Source organism: Nicrophorus vespilloides, unplaced genomic scaffold (genome assembly GCF_001412225.1).
Source record: "Nicrophorus vespilloides isolate i.1.1-1 unplaced genomic scaffold, Nicve_v1.0, whole genome shotgun sequence".
Lineage (NCBI taxonomy): Eukaryota > Metazoa > Arthropoda > Insecta > Coleoptera > Silphidae > Nicrophorus > Nicrophorus vespilloides.
The window spans coordinates 103235-126482 of record NW_017099987.1 but is presented as its reverse complement, the minus strand read 5'-3'; the positions used below and the strand labels follow the sequence as shown (position 1 = coordinate 126482).

Sequence of the window (23248 nt, the reverse complement as noted above, 5' to 3'; positions counted from 1 at the left end):
CGATGTAACGAATTTACACACAAAACAGGCGAAACGTGATACCAGTTACAATTGATTACTAAATAAACTGATTACAATTAATCCAAATATTGTTAATTACATTTCGTAACAAACTTTAATAAAAAAAATGTTGAATTAAATTATCTGATAATTAGTTTATTAATTAATTAAATTGCGTAATCAGAAAATCGAATATACAAATTATACAAATGCATAAGAAATATTATTAGGGATCCATGGTTCATCAAGAATAAACAAATTTACGAAAATATCCATATAGATATAGTCAAGGATACAATACCAGTATTTAGTAGTAGATACCAAGATAGACTGGAGTCACATATTAATGTTCTGGCTATTGGCATACTCGACAACAGTGAAACAACAAGCAGCTGAAGCGTTGCAAACACTAGATTCAAAATTGTGGAAACAACGCTGTAATTTGACACATTATGCAAAAACATTTAGTTCAACCTGATTTTTATTTACATAATTGTCATTTTGAACTACAACTATATTGACAAATAGGACTACTCTGTCAACGCTGTCAATAATTTGACACATGAAATAGTACCATTTGTTAATTTTCTTAAACATAACTAAGCCATAAATGATGACACTCTGCCAACACTGCCAGTAACTTGACACATGAAATTGTGTCATTTCTTAATTTTTATAAACATAACTAAGTCAAGAAAGATAACACTCTGTCAACGCTATCAGTAACTTGACACATTATGCAATAACATTTACTTCAACCTGATTTGTATTTAAATAATTGTCATTTGGAAATACAACTATATTGACTACTTTGTCAACGCTGTCAATAATTTGACACATGAAACAGTGCCATTTGTTAATTTTCATAAACATAATCTAGACATAAAAGATGACACTCGTCAACGCAATAACTTGACACATTTTGCAGTAACATTTACTTCAACTTTACGACTTTGTCAACCTGTCAATAATTTGACACATGAAATAGTGCTATTTGTTAATTTTCTTAAATATAACTACGACATAAAAGATGACACTCTGCCAACGCTGTCAGTAAATTGAAACATGAAATGGTATCATTTGTTAATTTTCAGTAACATCTAACTAAAAACTACCATTTGTATCATGTTGTCCTACATAATACATAAATACCTTTATAATATTTAAAAAAAATAGATATAACTTAAAATTTATATTTAATATCGATAATTAAAGTATGTAATTTCTATTAGATAACAACAACAAAAAATAATTTATTAATTGATAATATTCAACATATTCAAGATAGAACATATAAACTTTTTCCTTAGTTTGAGTAAAGATTTAATTCGGTACAACAGTTGGAATGCTCGTGGAAGATTGCAACCCTTTTATTTTTTGCAGCGCATTGAAGGTGAAAGCACAAAGGCAAGGCAAGTTATACGCCCACAAATTTCACCTGTTTTGTAATCTGTTTAAATTGTTGTGTGACCCACTTCGGGGCGGCATGTCAAGCTTCGCTCCATTTCTACATACGGCATACATTAAACGTATATTTAATAACATGTCAAAGTGAAAATTAAAAAACGCTGCGTTTTCTTTTTTACTTCTTTTTATAATTAACGCTCGAATTTTAATTACTATTAAATCTCTTGTTATATTTAATTTTAAATCGAAGAGGTATGAACATGAAGAATAAAAATACAAGTAAGAACTGAACAAACAAAGTGTTTCCAATTAAAAAGATGAATAGTTACGTGACCCAGAAACGCTGTATAACTAATATAATGGAATTCATTTTACACAGTTATGTGAGTACAAGATGAATTATCACAAAGTAATTTCATATTTTTTTGGTACTTTGTCTATTCTCTCGGTTTACATAGAATCAATGTGTTGTACAAGAGATGGAATCTCGAACATAATTCGTTCTTAAAGACAGTTCGAAAACTGAAACTATTTTCCTCGTAAGAATGAATTTAAATTTGATTATAATCCGTTTGCGGAACTCAGATGATTCCTTTACAATTAAAGGTTGAAATTCATTCTATTTACACAATTTTACAAAAAAATACAATTTATATGAAAATGGAACAATTCACAAGGTAACAACTTTTAATATTACATGTGAATATTATTGGTGGACACAATATATCTAGATAGTGCTCCTATCCTCGATCAGTGCGGTTTCAAATAGTGTGGAATATGCGAGATATATTGTTCTTGTTAATATTTCCACTTTATTAACTAAAATTGTTATTTCTATTTTCATTGGGGATTTCTTTTTTAAATCCTAAAACAATTTTAATACATTTTCATAGCCCGTAAGATGGCGTTAAGATCAATGGAGTATTTTTATGATTTATCTTTGGTTTCACTGAAAATAACCGCAGCCTAAAATTATCTTATAACTTCGATTATATTGAATGTCTTCATGAAATCTAAAAAAAAACTCGGAAATGTTCGACAATGCAGTCGTATTGCATTTTATTGAATTTTCTTCTTGTATAAGTTGGTAGGCACGTTGATAGCACGTTCACAAAACATGAATATTTAAATTAAAAAAATCATGGAAACTACCTCCGTTTCCATTACAAACGATAAAGGCAAACGGTAACAATGAAAATTCATATGAAAAGTGTCCTTTGTAAAACGTCTGAATAAATTCACAAAGCAATAATGAGAGGTAATATTCTGCATTCGTTAGGAGGTTGCCACATCAAAGCAATTATCTACAATGAAATCTTTCAATTCATGTAATATAAACGAAAAATCCATGAATATGAACTTAAACAATTCTGAATATTGTAATAAAATATATTTTCAAAAATAAATTAATAATACTAACTAAATTAAACATTATTAGTTAGGAATTGTTATTTTTTAAGAAATCACTCGAAAATACAAGTTGCGAATTTTCGCTGAGAGTTGAAAACTTTTATAAAAGGTTTCGAGAGCTTCACAAAACTTTATTTCTCTTATTTATATATTCACCCCACTTTATTATTTAGAAAAAAAAAATGTTAATGAACGCCACGGATATACAATCCGCACTATACTTACACTTCCTCTTTAGAAAAAAAAGCACACGAAAATAGTATACTAAGTGAGTAAAGAATAGTGAAAAAAAAGTAATTAAGTCCGGATATGACGAAAAAAGATTGGTATCGTACAGAAATTTACTGCCGCAGCTACAAATGGTTTCGTTCCGCACGAATTGGATTATACGACGTGTTTGTTTCATAATTTCATTACCACTACCAAAACAACAACAACAACAAAATCTGCATGACATTTAGTTATATAGATAGAAAATAGTGATATATAATTTACAAATTTATTGTGATTCTTTAGTTTAGTGACATGTAAATATTTTTTGTAATCTTACAAAAACAACTAAAATTGAAATTTTGAACTTCACAAGTTTAAGTTTCAATTAATTCCATATACAAATATTCAATTGATAGTTTAATTATAAATCTTAATATATTCTTCTAATCGGAATCTCGGTTTTCAAACATAATACATTCTTATTAAATATTCTTTCAAAACTGAAAGCATTTTCCAACAATTCAAGAACCGAGTCGTACGCTTTATTTCTTTGTATTATATTTACAGTATTGAAAAATGATATGAGTAGAACATGGAATAATCAAAAGATATTTTATCTTATTATTACTGTCAGAATCTAAAAAAATAACAAATTAAAAATTTATGTTAATTTTCTTAACATCTTAACGCCGAATGTATCATATTTGATACACACTTGCTGCCAAATTTTAGTGTAATTAGAAGAGTTAACAGAACGTAAACTTATAGTTGTCTGACACTAATTATTTTTTTTATGAATTAATTCCGACTTTAAGAGGTTAACATAATTTATACTTTGTCAACATTTAATAAGTAAGTAATAAGAATTTAAAAGATTTATGAAAAGTAGTTCCTATTTAGTTGTTAAGTATACATTATGTTACAATAAAAGCAATATTTTTGGATTACAAAATATAAATTTTCTTTAATTGTAAATATTAATTACAGTAATACCTTATATTGTGCCGCCAATATTTTGCACTGTTTGATATCGCACTAATCAAGATCTTTAAAACCGCATACAAATATACAGCACAAAATGATACTATATAGAATAAAATATTTGAGTATAGGATTTTATTGGATAAAAAAGTTGTTGGAATTTTTATTTGATGTGCCGCGAATCAATTTATTCTCGCCTAGTGTGGCGCGAATTTAAAAATATTAAAATTAAATTTGATTTAAAATTATCTACCAGACTAGTGTACTAATTAAACTCACTATTGTCTTTCTTCACTACATCTTTTTAATGCGTAGGTTTCGTCCACAAAACAATCTCTTCAATTGAAAGAAACCTTTCAATTGCAGAAAAATATTACTGGAATTGGAATTGCAGCACTTTTATAACCAGACGGTATTTCAATTATTTTCGCATTTCATTTTTTTTTAGTTTGTCCGGCTTCCATACACGAATTTTCAATTAATTATTTCAAATTATTTGCAAAATCGATTAATTTTACCACCAACATAATTTTGTTTAAAATGTAATAAAACCTGGTGCAGGTCTTCACGTCGAGTTTTATTATTAATTAGTATCAAATAAGCCACAATTAGGACTAAACAAACAACGTTAGAGCTTTTTATAATTAATCATATTATGAAATCCTTGTTAAAAATTAAAAGTTTATAGTTGATTAAATAATAATAATATTAGGTGAAGTATTAGGTCATTCTATACTGCGGCTTAAAGCATAACGCTTTATTCGAAGTTTTGTCTTTAGTGAAACCAGTTGTATGTTAGAGCCTTCCAAAATGGAGAATATGATACACGCTCTGGTAGGCCAATCATCAAAAATGTTGATAAAATCATAGGAAAACGTCGAGTCGAACCGACATGCGAGCACTTATTCCATTGTCCAGGAACTGAAGATTAGCCAAAAACCCGATTGGAACCATTAGCATAAGGTTGGTCTCAAGAAGAAGCTCGATGTATGGGACAAAAGACTTTTTACTTCACCCAATATTATGCAACCAATCTATCATCATTCATTGACAACTAAAGAAATCAAAAAGATATTTCAATTAATCTTAAGTATTTTCATCACGTTCTGAAAATATGTAATCACGATCTCACAATAAACTAAAAGTTTTGCATAATACTCGGAACTAAGCTACATCGTATTCGCAAAAGTTTTAAATGTGTTTCTCTGCACGTCCGCACATTATATTGGACGACGTGATATGAGTAAAGACGGAAATATGCATTTTTTGTTATATATATATATATATATATATATATAAAGGGTGTCCCAAAATTAACGCAAAATTTGCCGCCATTTGTGCAGTAAAGAGTAAAATTGTTTTTTTTTTTGGGTTGCCAACACTTTACTGCACAAATGGTGGCAAATTCAAATCTTGCGTTAATTTTGGGACACCCTTTATATATATTTTTTTTTTCATGTATAAATATTTTTCTCATTCTATAATGTGAATTGTTAATGCAGCAGTCTTCAAATCTTACTTCTCCAACTACGTTGGACTTTACTGAAACTGCGAATTGAGAAACTTTGAAAATGTCATTAAATTTAATGGATTCACATCTTCGCTCGTATTAAATATATATTCAGGAACCTCAATTGTATTTCCCTTATTATTATATAGTTTATATAATTTTATTAGAGTAAGTAATTTTATTAGTTTCTTGTTGGTGCTTAAAAGATAAAATATAATTTTACGATATATGAATTTCAATTAAGATATAAGTTTGAGTTATGCGTTTAATTTTTTAGGAAGATATTTCATTTATGATTCACGAGATTTCACTATATGAATTCTCGCTTTTCGTATAAATTTTATAATAAGGGTAAGAGCTATCGATGCAATTTTTATGCCAACATCGAATTCATACATACCTTTTGTCCTCTAAAGCAGCGTTTACCAACCTTTTTGCCGCGAATTTTTTACCTATCAAGCAATGTCCACGTACTTCATCCTCGTGGATGGTCCACAATTCATCGTCACCATCACCTTGCCTTGTAGCACATCCTTCGACGCAACAGATTATGTCCATCCTAATATAAACGTACATTAATAGTATAATTAATATTTTAGTTTATATCTATTAATAGTGCTTACTTGCTACTGTTCGTCTACAATATTTTCAATATCAAAAATTGGTGTAAATATTTAACTTCGTATGTTGAAATTGGCCGAAATCTTTAATTTAGTAAATCATAGTTTTTTTTTAAATTGTCAATAACAAATTAAAAAAACACTACCACCAGCACACTACCATCAAATTTTGTTTTTCGCAAAATACAAATTTGAAGGTTTCGAATGATACCGAATTCGGACGAAAATTCTTTTTCTCTCTTTCCAGAGGCATACGAATTATACCCACCGTTTCTCATTAACACGAAATGTCTAGAACAGACACTTCAATTGAGAAACCCCTGTTTTGCAGTAATTGAAATGATATATGATCATATTGTTTATTAAATGAAAATGCTATTATTACATTTAGTAAATGTTCATTTCTAAAACTGATACTAGTTGGTACGTCTGATGATATAGCTTTGTACGTGTTAATCCTATTATGCTAAATCGGTACGTATTTATGTGTAACTATTATGCAAGTTAAACAAAATATGTATCATGTCTTTAACCAAAATGTATCACCTCTTAATTTGCAAATGACAGCCAAACTTATACATAGTTACATTCATGAATTAAGTTGGTACTCATGTCGGCAAAGCATGCCATTTTTTCTTTAAAGCGATAGTCTTTTGTAAATTATAAACAGTTTTGACATGAAGTAATATCATGCAAATATGTTTCGTTAATACAAGACTAAATATATTGTTCTCATTAAGCCCGTAACTGTAAGCCAAATATATTGTAATATGAGTTATGGAACGGTCAAGTTGATGTTACCGGTGAAATTGAGATGCGATTATTGGAATAGGCGGATGTTAATGATGCGGACGATATTGTGTGAAGAGTAATTGTTTGCGGAATTGAGGTAATAAAGGGATAAGGAGGCAGAGGAAACTGTTGCTCCCAGTTCTGCTCTCACTTAAGAGGGTAAACTTGGAGTGGAGTTTGAGGAAGAAGCCTTTGGATGAGGGCTTAACTTACAAAATCGTTAATGCAAATCCAGCGGCAATTTGTTCCGTTCCACCTGGCCCCCCCCCCCCAATTTATTCGGCAGCAGGCAGGCAGAGCCCGTGGACAAGTGGGGTGTGTATGAAGGTATGGAATTGATCGCGCGCCACCCTTTCTGTAGGTCAGGTCGCAAACGCTAACTATAGACCCGACCATACGGCAATCCGCACATGCAAACCCCGTGTTGAACAAGGACGATACGGCACGACACGGTTTGTCGCCACCGTTTTATGGCTGCCCGGCTGCTACCGCATGAAATGTTGTTGTTGCCGTATTATCCCACCACCACCACAAAAGGGGTGCAATCGCACAAAAAAAAAACAGAAAGAAATCAGTCGTCGCGGTACCAGCCGTCGGGTCCCCGAGCGACCTCAGCCGTCGTCTCCTTCAGCGTCGCGAGTTGGGAACGAAGATGAAACGCGTCTGAGAGAAGATGAAAATAAAAAGAAGACCCAAAGAGATGGCACGAAACAACAATAACAACAACCTGAACAACATCGGTGGTGAGAAGCAGGAGAACCTCGACCCCAAAGACTTGACCATAATCAAGTCGATCATAACGGAGGTGGAGCAGCTGGATACAAAGCCGACGGATAAAAACTGCTCTAGTCTTGGCAACAGCGTCGTTCGATTGGCAAAACCTCCGACAAAGAGCACCAAGTGCCGTGTGGGCTTGGAACAAGCTGGTGATCTCTACCTAGACGTCATCGGACATGGTGATCGTGCTCAGAACTCGGATTCGAACAGACCTAGACCCATCCTGGACCGTCACGGAACAGTCGACATCGACGAGCTTCGCGAGAACCTCGAGATCCTCAAAGAGCACCAAAAACGGGTCCAGGACAACTACCAAGAGGTAATGTTCATCATTCATCCAACTGTAAACCAAACTAGAGCTTCAACCACTTTGCGTTAAGCTCCCTCTGTGATTTAATTAAACTGCCTGTTGCGGATTGGCCGAGAGCCAAAACCGTTTCAAAGCTCATCAAGTAATTCCACCGCTGACCGCCAACGACAGTCCAATAAATTGACTTTGCGCACTTCCAAACTAATCAAACGATTAAATCGTCGGTATTTGCATACATCTTTGCTCCAAAAGTTATTTTCTTCACACAACCGATCCCGCTGCTCGATTGCTTCTGTCAGTGCATAATGGCGGAATTAGGTTGCACGTGTTCAGTAGAAAACAACACATCTTTACTATTTCTTTGTATTTGGACGATTTTCTTCCATTCCGTTTGCCTCCGACCGCTTCAGCGCGCTTTTCCGCTTTCGGTTTTCCCGGAATCAATAAGCGTTTTCCGGTGGCGCGCATGTTTCGCCATTAACTTTACTGCCCCCTCCGGCGAAAACTCTTATACCAGACCTTTGCAAAAAAAGTATAACAAAACGACATAACTTAATAACGACTGGCTGCGAAAAGCCACTTTCTATCCACCAAAAACATTCGGTTGTTATTTTATTAGTGTTTATCACATCTACTTTAATTAATTATAATTACTATACTGGACATGTAAAATGTTAAATAATTATTACTGAGTAGAATATCTATCCTTGCAGCTATAGAATAATTGAACAAAATAAAAACAAAATGAAACATTTTCGATACAAAAATAATAATAAAATTGCAAAGGACTATCAGAAATATGCAAAAGATTAATTGCAATGAAAAGACACGGCAAACATTACAATTTTATATTTCTTATTGTAACATTTTATATTTCTTATAGGAGGCAAATAATCTTCAGTAACTGCAGATGATGTGTCGAAAGAAAATCCCCATTTTGATATAACTTCACTCTAGATTTATTTTATATCCTCCTTCAAAACATGTTTTTTCTTTCGGAATCTCCAATTCTGTATGTAATAATTGAAACTTCTTTAATTTTATTTATGAAGTTCAATTCTATTTAACAGTTATATTCAAGTATACAGTAATTTAATTATATCAGTACTATACGTGGTATGATATATAAATATGTGTCAATTGTACCAACTAATTTATACTTATATAGTAATTACAGTCACAGTTGCTACGCATGACACTTTTGTCTCACGTCACGCATAGTTTGTACATATTCATAATATTTATAAATATACAAGTAAATTTTTATATACATGACATTTTAATGCAATTGGAAGTAATTTAAATATTATTTTATTAATGTTTTAATAATAAAAATATCATTTATATATATAATTAAAATATATATGAAAATTTCACATGTGAAAAGTACTTTTAACATTGATTTGTATGTATACATAATTACATTAATTTTCGGTTTACGAAGATTAAAAATGCATGAAAACTAGAAGCGCTTTGTAATGAATGAATGAAGTTTTTTGTCTAGAATATGTTAAATTATGTTTATCATAATATTCTAAAAATAATTGGATAGCGTGTAGACGATGACTGCGGTTCGGTTGGTTGGTCTGCAGGAATGTATTCTTTTGCCGTGCAAAGACCTTTCCGTGACCGACGACCATCATCATAATCAAAGGATAACTATTGTCCACTCACCTTCGTCTCGCATCTTGCAAATTGCATCAGCGCATCTCTCATTAACTCCGCGATGCAAAGCCGAAACCTGTCGTTTGTATTCCAATTCGCAAAGGTTAGTCGTCCACTAATCCACGCATAAAGTTCCACAGAAACAGACAATTCCTATACGCTATCTCTAATTAACCAGCACACTGACTGACTAACTGAACGCAGAACTTTGAATATTTACTATCCTGAAATTACGTGCAGAATTCTACACTACGCTAATCCCATTATCTGGTTTTAATCATTGATTTCAATTAATTATAGCTATGTTTCTATGGTTACAATTTTAAGTCATTATACAACGTACACATCCTAAAATCAATATTAAAATTAAAGTGAGCAACACAAATGTCATTAACGAACAATTGTAAAATCTGAATAAGCCTATATTAAATGTAAGTTTCAATATCGAAACATAAATCAGCAAACTTTTTTTTTAGTTTACAATTTTGATAATTAATTAATATTAATTGATAATTTCTGTGAAATCACGTTGGTAATAATTATTTAAAAAAAAGAAGAATATTTTAACCCCGAAATACATTATACAGTCGATTCCGCTTAATAGGCTGTCCGATTATTAGAGACAAATCCTAAAGAACGCAAACAAAACTTAGGAAATAACATAAAGTTACTCCGCTTTTTTTGGTCAATATTTCAAAATTCAAGTTGGACTTCAATGAAATCAAAAATCTCTATATTTAGATCCAAGTTCACTGAACTGACGTATTTAATGGTTATCCCTATTTCCTTAATTAATAGTGAATACATACATTAAATATGAAATTCCATTTCGTGCTTATAACTTTATAATATTTAGTAAATTGATTAATACTAACTGCATAAGTATAGAAGATTAATAAACATTAACAAAAGTCTTACAACATCAATTATTTTATATTAATATTTGTAAAGTATTTTTTTTTGATATATGGTTATAAAAAAAAGCAAACTAAACTTAAAATAAATAAAGAAAATTCGTTTTAGTTTGTTTTTTTTGTTATGCAACAGGACAATTTTTTGCAAATAATTTTTAGAGCAAATCCGAATTTCTGCGACTGTTTTTGAACTGCAAATCCAACCGTTAATTAACATGTGACTGTTACACGTGTCGTTCAACATCAAACACAATACAATTTAATTACATGAAATAAACAAATACGTGCAAATTTGTAAATGTATATATGCGATTTTAGTATTTTGCTGATATTTAACGTGTGCTTTGTTAACTTTCAATCAACCCTTAAATATTGTCTAATATAATGTACAAATATAGCCAAAAATCAAGTTGCTGTTGCTATGGGTAATGCAGCCAGCATCAAAACATATTTTTATTAAACAATTTTACAACTTCGTTTGACTTATAAATCTTCTAATTAGTTTCTACGAGGGGTCTAATAAAAGTTCTCTAAATTGGCTGGAAGAAATCAAAATAAAAACAATTGTATTTTAATATTTTGTAATTTCTCTACATAATTTCCCTTTATTTCAATACATTTCTTAAGTCGATAGAGCCACATTTCAAAACATTCCTCAAAATCGGCTTTTTGGAGATTTTCAAGTTTGATATTAATTGCATTAAAGATCTTCTCATTGGAACTGATGCACTAATCTTGCATTTTCACCTATCCTTTTTACCGATCTTATTTAAATTTGACGTGAAATATCGTTAGATTTTAGCAAATTGAGAAAGAACTTTTTTTAGAAACAAATTAATTAATTTGTTAATTATTGTTGCAAATCTGGAAGTAAACATTAATTAAATCCAGTGTATTTCGCTTTTTATTGGAGTTATGACAAAACGTGAAGATAGATTTGTGGGCATATTTCAAATATAATAAAAATAAAATGTTAATGTTAATGGGAGCCGCACTTGACTTAACGAAGAGCCACATGCGGCGCTCGAAGCCGAATTTGCCCACAGTTAGTCTATTACATTGTAATATTCAGCGAAACAAAACAAATTGATTTGTATTTTATTTACATTGATTTCGAATTGACTAGTATTTCAACGTTAAGACGCTTAAAGGATTACGTAAAATAGTATATTTGCGCATTAACTCTTTCAATTTATGCAAATACAAAACATAAACAACTTTAGTAAAGATCAGTTGTGAAACATGCTTTAGTGTAGCAAAAAATTGTTTATTTTTTTTTACAGAAAAACGTTCCATATGATCTGAATGAACGCAAAGTATGCTTGTTTATGATTAAGTTATTGAAAGAAACTAGCAACAACCTTTACTCCAGAATTTGATAACAGGAGATGAAAAATGGATACTCTACAACAATGTAGTGCAATGTAGATCTTGTTCTAAAAAAAGATTGAGCTCCCTTGACATTGCCAAAGATTAGCCTACTTCCAATAATCAAACTATCAATTGAACAACTTGATAATTTGAGACAGCTTTTGCCCAAAAACGATCTACATTGGTTAATAAACGACTAATATGTTTTCAACATGACAATTTGAGACCTCATACAATTGTTTGTAATCAGCGTACAGACGTCTTTTTTTATAATGTAATTCTTTTTGAATAAAATAAGAACAGACTTATGTAACAACCCAATAGATTATTAATATAACAAAATGCATTAGCGTACAATAATTTAACTATGTAAATTACTATTGTTTTATCGTTATAAATCCTATAAAACCGCGTAAGTCAGAAAACTACCACTATAGCTTTCAATATTGTGTTAACGATCAAACAACATAATAATAAAAATCTGACGTCACAATATTGCTTTAAATATTTCATATACATTTACCGAACATACGTCAGACGACGTTTATTGATTAACCAATTTCCTGGCACGACTAGTTCTCCATTCTATCCAATCGTAAAATCGTAATAGACAGACACACACACACACACACACAAATATGCATTTGTTTCTGCTTTGACAACACACGGTTTTGATGTTTTCAGCATAAGGGACTCAAAGGAAACCTGATAAAACTGTTTACGTAACAATTTCAGGACTTATTATGTAGACGCGGGGATTGCATCTGCACAGCCACAAAAGCAATATCTCCCTTTCCGAATCTCTAGACATTATTGATATACATATCAAGTTCCTGGCTAACGCGTTACATTTTTTGTTACTGCGTTTTATAATATGCAAACACATTTTCAGGAGTTGCATATTTATTCACTTCTTTTATGAAACTTTCTCAATCTTTTAACAAAACTAATTTAGCTTATCTTCATATTTATTATGTAATACTATGCATACAATGATTTACTTAATTTTTAGCTCTTCTATTTAATTAGTTCATTAATGTGAATCTATTGTATTGGAAGATGTTCTAAATGAACTTGACAACAAATCTATTCGTGTATTTTCACATCTCCTAGTAAGTAAATATTAAGACACATGCATCCTCTGGAAATTAAATTTGCAAACAAAACTTCCGAACTAATTAAATATTAAACAAACCCAACATTGAATGCCCGTCTATCAACATGCTTCAAAAATCCGCGCATCCGTTTCTAATGTAGATATCGAAAACGTCGATCATTTTCATCGCAAGATGCACTGCGATCGAGTTCCTCGTATATTTCATGTTTGTTTATACTCTGTACGACAATATTGGAAACATCTATATGAAGGTATTTTAATGCCTTTCTGGCAGACAGCCAATCCCGGATAATGCGATATAGAAAAATAAGTGAATGTAGAGAAAGAAAAATACGATAACTATCTCTCGCATCCCAAGTCATGCCAATATTTTAATGCCAACAGAAATTAATGGATGTGAAAGAAAAAAATAAAATCTAAAGCACTAAATGCCAACGTTGGGTAATGAACTAAACTGTTGCTTTCGTATGTAACATATAATACGTTCTGTACTGAAATAAATATACCGGTACTTACAGATCAAATGGAGTTTTTCGTTTCCATTTATAATTTTGTACCCTTTCAAAATGGTAACCCACTTCTGAATGTAATATTTATCTTTTTCCGAGAATTTTTTTTTTAATTATAAATCCTCTAGAAGGGATCAAAATGCCACTAGCTTAAAAACAAGTTATATTTTTCAGTATTTACATTCTCTTTCATAATATGTCCTTTAGCATATTCTGTATGATACAAGAATCTTTTACAAAAGTTTCTGTTCATCGTATTTGGAACACTTTTTGTCTACGTTATTTATTTTTACCAATAAGTTTAATTTTAACTGTCTTTTCAGTATTGGAATACATTTCTTTCTTCAAAATAATAATTATATCATATATCATTGTAAAAAGAAAGAAAATATTATTGAATTTTATTATGTAGACCGCTCACCTGTAGTTATAACGCTCAACTTGTCGTTCGTCAATGTTTTCAATGGTGCACGTGCATCTTTGAGCCGTTTTGTTATATAAATCATAATAACGCTCAATCTGCTTTTTTGAATCGATTTTTGTTTTTAAATTGACCATTTTTCAACCAGCCAAATTGACAGGTTCCGGTAGAAATGTTGAAAAGAATACGAACTTCACCATTGCTTCTACAACGTAATGAGTGAAGTCAAATTTAAGTCTAATCCAAAATTAGAAACATGTGTTCTAAATAGCTTCTGTTGGATTGTTTACGTTTATTTCATACAAAAACAAATAGAACAATACCGAAACTCGTTGCAAGTATATCATTCTGAAATTAGAATGTATTACAATTACAATTAATTTCTCATTATGCTGTCACATGCACCAACTTAACTTATATAAGCAATTCTATGAGTACATTGTTGAAAGTTTTATTAATAAAATAAATGATCATTTAGTTTTGTTGAACAAATAATCTAGTAGCGATTTATTTAGCAAGGTTGTTGGATAATTGCTATTGGTAGAATCTCTTCAGTTCAAGGATTTAGCAAACAATATGTTACATGTTAAATGGAAAGTACAGGCAATGTAAACAAGTAATTTGCGTGCGATTGTTTTTCTATTTCAATGCTCTAGCTCCTCCGTAAGCTTGATGATATGAATAATAGCGACCGTTTTAAGTGGACGGGGATCTCGCGCATAAGTTCCATTCGAAATATCTGATATGCTTGCAAACAGATGTGTGTATTCTGTCAGATAATGTGGTGAAGGATTTAAAGGGAGTCTGTGCAAAAGATTTGAGGAGTGTGGGATATTTGATTGTACAAGAGGATGGATTTCGGTTGGTGGATGAAGAGGATGGTACAAGAGGAGGATGAAGAGGTGGAGGTGGTGAAGAGAGTGCGCCTTCTCTGTATCCTCCGAGCCCGGTCGACTCCGGGCAACGACGTTCAGGTTCAGTCGATCGGCGTTCGCGCTCGAATACAGAAGGACGTGCGACCCGCTTCTAAAACGTCGATACAGCATCACCGAGGGCAGCAATAGTGGATCTCGTTTCGCGCACAAATGAAAATCTGAGAAGAATTAGAGAATAAAAAGCGCGGTAATACGTGGATGATAAGAACCGAAATCGTCGTGGTTTATTTTTCCTAGTGTTGCATACATATTTTTAGTGCACAAAAGCCGCGTATGCTGTAAATAAATCGCACGAAAACATCCGCTCGCGCCGATAAATTCCAATCTCGTGTACGCGCACAGTAAATATTCAATTTTTCACCCTTTAATATTTGAAATACAAAACGGTGCGAGGCTTCACGTTTTATCAACCTTTCCGATGATACTTATGAGGTGCACGTTGGGCGTTGTTGGAGAGAGCAATCTGTTACTTTGGTACATTGATGGTAAAATCCGTCTGAGTACGCACAAAGCGCTTGCTCGTCCTTTCGGCCGATGGGTTCGTTGGTGGTGGAGGCGCTGGGCTCTCGCATTACAAGATAAGCAATATCGTCTATTTACATATTAAAATCACTTCTGAAACCCTTCTATTATTTGCATCTTAATTCTCAAAATAAACTTAATAATGATGACTTCATTAAGTTTGTTTATGAGTATTTACGAAAAATTAACACGAATAAATGGTTATAATAAAATTGCACATGGAACAAAAACGTAAACAATGTGTTATATTTTGATATTTGGATCATCTCTAAAACTCTTATATTTTTTTCATAAAGAAAACATTGCTTCTGTTTCTTCCAGTATATTTAATTTTGCTCGTATTTACGAATATAATATGAAATATATATTTTAGTACTTGGAGAATTTACTACTTTACATGAATTTATTTTACCACACGTATTTTGATCATACTCATATATCAATGATTTCAATGATTAACACAATAACTAGAAATAAATGTGTAAATATTATCTATACTTCATAAATAATAACTGCATTAAGTTTGTTTATATTTACAAATATTTATTAACATTTTAACATTTGCATAATTATAGTTCTTATAAAGGGTGTCCCAAAATTAACGCAAGATTTGAATTAAATAGAAAACACAGTTTTTAGTCTTCAGATTGTGATTTCGTGATTGTGATAAAAACTGTTATGTTAGTGATACTATCTAATTTATTATTTAAAGTACACAGAATATTTTCTATTTAGGTTCTCAATTTTCCTGAATAACAACTTCATTAATATTAATATAGAAGATAACTGAGAATAAATATATTAAAACAAGTGCAACAGAACTGTAAATAATTTGATATTTAACATTATTACATTTCGTAGCTTTTACAAATATCATTTATTCAAGAAATATTCGTCAATTTTCGTTTTTATCGACAAACTTAATATCAAATGCATTAACTTCACATATTCACTAAGCTAAATGTCGTAAGAAAGATAATTAAAAATTAACAATAATGTAAGTAAATTTGTTTAAATACATATAATACACAGAAATATATATTTTGTATTGAGAAATATAGCAAATAACATATAAAGATCAATTAGAAATAATTATGAAAGACTATTTGTGAATTAATGAAGCAAAAATACATTTGAAAAAGAGAGAGAGAAATAGTATAAAAAGTTTCGAAGATAAGTAATGAGGAATATGGAAATATAAAAATATCCTTTACCACAATTCATTGAGAACTATTATTAGTATAACATTAACACATAATTAAAACTTATTTATAATAACAATTTAATCAATTACATTATATTTATTTTTTAAGATTTAGCATTCAATATTTTTGATAAAAAAAAAACTTGCAAACTTGCAAAGAAAATTTAAATATTGTATAGAAAAATCAAGATAATTACTCAAAGTTTACATTGCATCAAAAAATTTCCTGAAAATTAATCAACAAAAATATAAAAGTCATATTGAAAATTATCATAATTATTCAAAATATACATTGATCGTCTCTTTTCCTGGTATCAACAATCTTCCTAAAAATTGTATAACAAAATTACAATAATTAACGTGTTAAAGATCATCATAATTATTCGAAACTTTCATTAAACATGCAATTTCCTACGTCAACAATTAACATGAAAATTAGCAACAAAAAAAACAACAAATTTATTTGAAAGTTCCATTGATCATCTCTTTTATTACATCAGCAAGCATCATAGAAATTGAGCACCAAAATGTAATCATTATTGTATAGAAAAATCATCATAATCATTCTAAATTTCCATGTATTATCTCTTTCCTACATCAACAATCATCATAGAAATTGAGCTACAAAATACATTAATTATTGTATAGAAAAATTATCAAAATTGTTCAAAAATTCCATTTATTATCTCTTTTCCTTCATGAACAATCATCAGAGAAATTGAACAACAAAATACTTAATTATTGTGTCGAAAATCATCATAATTATTTGGAATTTCCATTAATTTATACCTTTTCTTGCATCAACAATCATCATAAAAATTAATAACGAAAAGTCTATAATAATAAGAAATAGAAATAAAGATAATTATTATAAAAATTACAAGTCATTTTAAGTAATTCCTATTATTTTCTCATTAATTCTCAAAAGTTTTCACATAAAGCAAACACAATTTAAAAGTTGTTTATTTAAGATTTTTCAAAACGAAAAGTAATTTAATCTTTTGATTTTACGAAATAACTATAAGAAGAAAAATGAAAAATTAATATTTTCATTTATATTTTTATATATAAAACACACAAATATATTTGTGTCTAACACTGCAAATGGCAGATATATTTTTGGCACTTACTTTATGTTTTGCTTTCCCGAAATATTGATCCGCAAAAGTTTCAATCCTGCACAAAAATTAGGGAGCCTCCTTCTAAAACTCCGCTACACAACTTGCTAGGAGGGATGAGTCACACACGCTGACATGACAATAAAACGTGAATATATGGATCTAACATTGTCATTTGTAATGATCGATACAAATTATTATATAATCATAATTATAATACAATAATATCAAATCAAAAATGTAAGTTTTATTATTATAGAAAAATATGCTCCAATAATAGGAAAAAAAAATATTTAGGTATCCGAATCATTGCAGTTAATATATTTCTGTATTATATACTTCAATCATTAATATAGAAAATTCCTCGAATAGTACGGATAATCGGTTCCGCCAATATCCTGCACTGTTTAAAACCTCATCGAGAAATTAAATACATACAAACATAAAGAAACTTGACTGTATAAATGAGATGAAAACAAAAATTTCTGTATGTAATCATACTTTTGTGTACTCTGTTTTCAGAATTTATTTCAAACCGCACTGTAGTGATTCCGCACTGATTGAAGCCTCACTATGCGAGGTATTGCTGTAATTCTATTAGATTAAGAAGAATATACAATATTTGTATTGCTTTGCAGTCAGAACAATTATAATTGTTAAATATATAAATGAAATAAAATAAACTTGAAAGATTGCTTTCATGGTATAAATATGAATATCATAATTAAGTACAAAGTGAGGACGTTGCTCTTACGTTATGATAGTTATGTTGGCAGATCGCCAATAAACGTTTTATGTGCGTATTAGGTCGACCAACGGAGGAAAAACACTTTCTACTCGGAGGAGCGATGAGATCTTTATTAATTATCCAGTAAAAATCCCATCAGATTTCGGAAATGCTATAACAGCACTATAAATGATATCCGATCAGCACTGATCCAAATCGATTCAAGACAAGCTTCAAGTCCACATAATTACATAGAAATATTCACAATTTAAGTAAACATAATTTTAAAAATATTTATGAAATATTTACAATTGTATCAATAGTAAAATAGCAATGAAATAGTTAACTGTTTAATAAAAGAAACAATCTAGTAGTTTAAAACTGCATAAAAAGAAACTTAAGGAATGATTTTTTGTAAAATAATTTGTTTTGAAATTTTCAAACCGGACAATAGTGAATCCGGACTGATCAAAGCTGATTTTAGTAAGAATAACTGACTAATCTAAAGGTATAGTTCACTATTAATACCTAAAATAAGACAAGTATTTATCTTGATGAACATATGTAACATGAAATGCCTATTAAAAGATTAAAGTATCTTTATAACATTTGTTACATTCCAATGAAAGGTTGATAGGTAATGTGAGAATCATGTCAACGATTGAAGCAACGAGCGAGAACTGATGATATATTATTGATAAGGAAAATTCAATTTGCTAGGACCACATGTCGTACGTGAAGTCATTCAATGACATCCAATAGTTAATTCTGTTTTGTAAACTAGCGATTCTCAATCTATAGGTCGCGTGACCCAAAATTGGGTCACGTTAAATTTTTAAATTGGGTCGCAAAATGACAGCTGTCACTGAGTGTCTGTGTCAATGCGACGAACCGGTGAAATACTCTTAGCAATTGGGTCGCAGTACAAATATCTGGAGCGGCAAAAACGTTGAGAAACGTGTAAAATTGACTAGTTTGGAACTCGTCAAATTTAGTACTCGCATTTTCAATGTTTTTGGTACCGAAATCCATTCTCACGTAATATTTAGGTATCGTTCGATTTTTTGACACTCGACATAAATTTCGACACGAAATATCGACGAGTGAATAATTCAAAACACTAAAAGCTCATAATTAGTACTATCATTAGTAAAAATTAATGAACGCAAACACAAAAGGATACTTAGCACAGTCTTAGTATTAATCTAAATTTAATAATTTTATTCATTGTCAATTGTCAACTAATATTTTTTTTTATCATGTTGACACGAAAATTAAATTGACAAACTACCAATGCAGTTGATACGACTGACTGTCATTTTTCTTTGTTGTCACTCTTAGTATAGTTGAAGGCAATTTCCAATGTAAACTTGATTATATTCATCTGTCACCAAACCTAATAAAATCGTATCAGATCGGAATCCTCAGAATCGTGCATCTTGCTATAAAGTGATAGGATCGATAATACACATCCCTACTTCTGCTCCCTTTAAAAACGAGCAATCATCATGTAAAAAGGAAGAAATATAAAAATTGTTATCGTTCTTGATATCTCTTGTACAGCAGAATAATTAAAAAGTGAAATTATTTTGTAATTTCATATTGCAAATAATATCTTTAATATCTTATTATATAATATTTGACAACTTAGACATGAATACTAACTCGAAGTGGCTGCATAATATAGGATACTACAGACAATGATACCCATGGATATCAACGGACAAGGAAGGTTAGAACTTATTTTTGTAACAAGGTAGTCAATTGGTAGTCATTATAGTACGTAATTTTGTACTTATTTAGTATTGTTCCATAGCATAATTTTGTTAACAAATTTAGTTATTTTTTATTAGAATATCGATAATGGTATAATCAATGGATACACCAACTTGAACTATATATGTTATGGTTATTTATATAAATACATGTAGTATTACTAAATATTTACTTTCTTTTAAAATATTGGCAAAATGTATTATGGTAAAGTAAAGTTTAACCAACAAATAATTAAATGCTTTGACGTGCAATTCCATGGATGCTTTCAATTTAGATGGTTTTAAATGCATTACGCTTGGGAATTCACATCATCGATCCAACTTCCAGACTGAATACAATTTAGTCTTCCGTCCAACAATTAACAGGATGGCCTCATTGAAATGACGGTGTCTATTCCATCTATTCCGATCAACGGAGCACAATAAAATTACTTGAAAATGAGTTTGAAATATACTAATTATAATAGAAAACGATCTGAATGTGCACACTAATTACGATGCACGGCTTTCACATACACACTCAAACCTGTTTTACGTGGCACATTGGTTCCTGAAGAATCAGTTCTTGACATTGAAAAAAGTTTAGTTAATGCGATAATCAAAGATGTATTGTGTTTTTAAAATCCGGTTTTTGAAAACCGGTTTTTTTAATAAAATATATGTAAAACCTGGCTTTTCCAACTAAAAAACCGGTTTTTGAGCCTAGACTTAACATATAAAAATGAATGAAATTATTTCTAAGCGTTTAGTAACATTTCTCCTTAATTTACAACGTTTAGCGTATTTATTCCACTAGTTTTAAAAAGAGGTCTCACTTTTTAAGTGGACAAATATTATCAAGATTGTATCCAAATTATTAACTAAAAGGTGACTGCGACGATGAACAAAGCGGCGAAGAAGAAAAACAAGCAAATAAGAGGCTTGCTTTGAAAAAATCAATTCATAAATATCTTCATGAACCTGAAGATGTGATTTAGTTCTGAAAAAGACACCAAAAAAAAGCAGCTTATGTTCGAGTTTCTACAGATAATGTAAATTAGGCTTCATTATTCTTGATAGTTATAATCTACTTTCATGATGATGTATTTCGATCGACTTGATGACATATACAGTCATACCTCGGTTAACGCTACCTCTCATAACGAAGTTTCTATATAACGAAATCCGCAATTTCAAGCTCCATTTGCCATAAAAAAAAATAAAGCCAACGCCCGAAGAATAAATAAAATTTGATAATATCATTGAAGAAGATGTTAGAAATTGATTGAATACAATAGATGATGTTATTTGAATCTTAACAACGAAAACAAAGAAACAATTATTACGAAAATTAATAAAGTTCCTGTCGAAAAAAAAATATTCAAATATTTAAGAAGGTATAAATATATTCAATGAAATATACTTCTATGTAAGTTGATAGTTAAGTTTTTTCTTTACGAAGGAACCTCCTTTTTTGGGCACAGTATTTTTCTTCAGACGTGAAAATGAACTAATTTTGTGGAAAACATTCTATTCGTTAATCGAGGTATAACTGTATACAATAGATATGAACCTTTAAACAAATAAATCCATATGCGATATTACAAGTAGCAATTCCAACATAAACTCGCACTACATACACTAATTGGACTAGTCGATAAAAAAAAAGAGGGGATACATAAAGTTTCATTTGCAATTCCACTCGAATTTCGTTTCATATTATATGAATTTCATTTTCCCATCTTGAATTCTTCACTGTTACCATTATTAGGATTTACAAAACTTCTGGTTTCCATTCATGTTTCAAAAACTGCATGCCTGTCACCATTCATTCCACTTTTACAATACATTCATCCTGCAAATTCCAAATGTGTAATTTATTAACTTGAGACGATGGTTTTCAATTTCGTTTATTGTGAACAAGTATATTAACAACAAGCAAATAAATACGAATTACTAAGATATTGAAGAGATTATCATATAATTCCATATTATTAATATTATAAATGAAAATAGGAACGGATTTATTTGACGAATTGAAATTTTGAGCATATGGATCTAGGCTATTCAGTGGAGAGGAGGAGGATGAATGTGTAATTGGAAAAGTTTGTGAAAGAGGAATGTAATAGAAAAGGTTTATGTGGTGTATTCGAAAGTATTAATGATGGTTTCCTATTAATATTCGCCCGAAAGGGCATTAATCATTTGAATGAGTCAAACACAATGCGATACGTTTTTAATGTGATTCACGCTTCTATTTCATAAAACTGTTCTCATATTTTCATACAGAATTTTCATTTTCATTTGAATTTGTAAACCAAACAATCAAGCATATTAGAGTTTGATGATTACAATATTAAGTGAAATTTACATCATTTTATATAATATTCAGATATTCAATTCTAAATGTGTAAACTATAGTATAAATCTCGCATAGTGCGGATAATCTGTTCCATCAATATCCCATACTGTTTGAAACTGGATTAAAGTGAAAATTATAATTTTGTGTACTAAAATTGATCGACTAAAAGTATATTTGAAGTTGGTACATATTTTAGTGAACACAGTATGTTGGTACTTGTCCATTCATGTTTCTTTTTTAAGGATAAGACAAAACGAGTTATTTTCGATTTATCAAAGAACTAGGTGAATTTCAAACATTTTCAAGCATTCTCGCATTAAGAAGTGGCGTGGTTTAATGAGACCCTGTATAGTTCGAAGATTCCTCAATCCATCATCGATTCTAATGAAAAAAAGTGTAATTAGTTTCCGTTTGAGAAATTACGAATGACTTTGCCCGGCGATATTTACGTGTCGCCGCTCGTGATACCTTTAATTCATGAGAGCTGCTCGATCGATGAGCGTTTCTGCAAATTGCGTCTCCCAATTCCGACTCGCACCCCGCGTTTAACGACCATTACACTTGCATTGTTTCCACTACAATTTCACGTCTTCTTAGCATTTTATCTCT

The 23248-nt window shown here is 30.5% G+C and overlaps 1 protein-coding gene across 8 annotated transcripts in view; it reads left to right on the top strand.

The window, feature by feature from the left end:
- The window catches only part of LOC108566546 (potassium voltage-gated channel subfamily H member 6-like), a 124254-nt gene that overhangs the window by 83279 nt on the left and 17727 nt on the right, over positions 1-23248 (top strand). For 3 of the 8 annotated variants that reach the window (XM_017926485.1, XM_017926484.1, XM_017926482.1), the window contains exon 1: positions 15012-15293. The exons of the other annotated variants lie outside the window; for them this stretch is intronic. The gene's annotated coding sequence lies outside the window, so the exon portion shown is untranslated. Of the gene's footprint in view, positions 1-15011; positions 15294-23248 lie in introns of those variants that run through there. 8 annotated transcript variants of the gene reach the window in all.